Raw genomic sequence first — 2766 nt, forward strand, 5'->3', positions numbered from 1 at the left:
CACCTGCCTGAGTAGATATAAATGATCTGCCTGGGCGGGATGGTGGCTCAGTGGCAGAGCATCGGCTTGGTAAGCAGGAAGTCCCAGGTTCAATCCCTGGCATCTCCAACTAAAAAGGGTCCAGGTAAGTAGGCATGAAAAACCTCAGCTGGAGACCCTGGAGAGCCGCTGCCAGTCTGAGTAGACAATTCTGACTTTAGGGAGGGATGGCGTCTCAGTGGTAGAGCATCTGCTTCGTAAGGAGAAGGCCCCAGGTTCAATCCCCGGCATCTCTAACTAAAAAGGGTCCAGGCGTGGAAAACCTCTGCTTGAGACCCTGGAGAGCTGCTGCCAGTCTGAGTAGACAAGACTGATAGACCGAGAGGGATCTGATTCAGCTTCATATGTTCCTATATTCAGTCTGGGGTGGGCTCTGGGCTTTGCCTCCCTTGCTGGGGCTGCTGGCCATGGTGGCTGAGGGGAGGGAACCTCCACACTCAGAGGCAGTCAACCTGAGGAAGGCTTCAGCCTCTCCACCCTGCTGTTGACCCCCAGAGGAGCTGGCTGGCCACCATGTGAGGCTGGACTAGATGAACCCTCCCTGGTCTGATCCAGCAGGGCTCTTCTGATATTATCATGGGAAGGCCTTGGCCTCTCGGCCCTGCTGTTGACCCCCAGAAGAGCTGACTGGTCACCATGTGAGACGGGATGCTGGACTAGATGGACCCTCACTGGTCTGACCCAGCAGGGCTCTTCCGATGTTCTTCTCAAGAGAAGGCCTCTCTGCCCTGTTGTTGGCCCTCCAGAGGAACTGGTTGGCCCCTGTGTGAGATAGGATGCTGGACTGGATGGACCCTTCCTGGTTTGACCCAGCAGGGCTCTTCTGATGTTCTTAGTAGAGCAAGGCCTTGACCACTCTGCGCTGTTGTTCGTCCTCCAGAGGAACTGGTTGGCTGCTGTGTGAGATAGGAGGATGCTGGGCTTGATGGCCCCTCAGTGGTCTGATCCTGCTTGTATCTTCTTGTGTGGTGTAGCCCAGAAGAGACTGGAGGAGATGCCCCCTGCAGTATAGAGGGCCGCTGTTGGCCCTTCCCTTGTAGCCCCTGTTTGCACATTGCAGGGAACACATTTATGTTGATGATATTTAGTCTGGAGAGACTACTGAGAGATGATATGATCACCATCATCAACTACTTGAAGGGCTGTCCTATAGAGGATGGTGCAGAGTTGTTTTCTTTTGCCCCTGAAGGTCGGACCAGAACCAAGAGATTGAAATTAAATCAAAAGAGTTTTCGGCTAAAAATCAGGAAGAACTTCCTGACCATTAGAGGAATTCCTCAGTGGAAGAGGCTTCCTCCTGGGGAGGTGGCGGGCTCTCCTTCCTTGGAGGTTTTTAAGCAGAGGCTAGATGGCCACCTGACAGCAATGAAGATCCTGTGAATTTGGGCAGATCATAAGAAGGAGGTTAGGAAGGGCTGCATCAGTGCTTCATTCTCATGGCCCCTTCTTACACGCCCAGGGAAATGCTGGTTGCCACTTTGGGGTCAGTCAGCAGTTTTTCTCCAGGCCAATTTGGCCAGGGATCCTGGAGGGGTTTTTTCTTTCTTGCTTTCTTTGTTTTTGCCATTGTCTAAGCGTGGCACAAGGGTCGCTGTGGGTATTTGGGGGAGAGGTGTTTGTGAGTAGGAAAAGAGCCTTGCAGGAATCTCTGGGACCAGAAGAACAGGCCAGTGGTCCATCAACGGCCTGCAGTTCCTTTCCAGCCCACCCCTGGTCTAGAATGTATTCTAGACCAGCTTGGTGTAGTGGTTAAGTACGTGGACTCTTATCTGGGAGAACCGGGTTTGATTCCCCACTCCTCCACTTGCACCTGCTGGGATGGCCTTAGGTCAGCCAGAGCTCTCTTATCTGGGAGATCCGGGTTTGATTCCCCACTCCTCCACTTGCACCTGCTGGGATGGCCTTGAGTCAGCCAGAGCGCTCTTATCTGGGAGAACCAGGTTTGATTCCCCACTCCTCCACTTGCAGCTGCTGGAATGGCCTTGGGTCAGCCATAGCTCTCTTATCTGGGAGAACTGGGTTTGATTCCCCACTCCTCCACTTGCAGCTGCTGGAATGGCCTTGGGTCAGCCATAGCTCTCTTATCTGGGAGAACTGGGTTTGATTCCCCACCCCTCCACTTGCACCTGCTGGAATGGCCTGGGGTCAGCCAGAGCTCTCTTATCTGGGAGAACCGGGTTGGATTCCCCACTCCTCCACTTGCACCTGCTGGGATGGCCTTGGGTCAACCAGAGCTCTCTTATCTGGGAGAACAGGGTTTGATTCCCCACTCCTCCACTTGCACCTGCTGGGATGGCCTTAGGTCAGCCAGAGCTCTCTTATCTGGGAGAACCGGGTTTGATTCCCCACTCCTCCACTTGCACCTGCTGGGATGGCCTTGGGTCAGCCAGAGCTCTCTTATCTGGGAGAACCGGGTTTGATTCCCCACTCCTCCACTTGCACCTGCTGGGATGGCCTTGGGTCAGCCAGAGCTCTCTTATCTGGGAGAACCGGGTTTGATTCCCCACTCCTCCACTTGCACCTGCTGGAATGGCCTTGGGTCAGCCAGAGCCCTCTTATCTGGGAGAACCAGGTTTGATTCCCCACTCCTCCCCTTGCAGCTGCTGGAATGGCCTTGGGTCAGCCAGAGCTCTCTTATCTGGGAGAACTGGGTTTGATTCCCCACTCCTCCACTTGCAGCTGCTGGAATGGCCTTGGGTCAGCCAGAGCTCTCTTATCTGGGAGAAC

Source organism: Heteronotia binoei, chromosome 7 (genome assembly GCF_032191835.1).
Source record: "Heteronotia binoei isolate CCM8104 ecotype False Entrance Well chromosome 7, APGP_CSIRO_Hbin_v1, whole genome shotgun sequence".
NCBI lineage: Eukaryota > Metazoa > Chordata > Lepidosauria > Squamata > Gekkonidae > Heteronotia > Heteronotia binoei.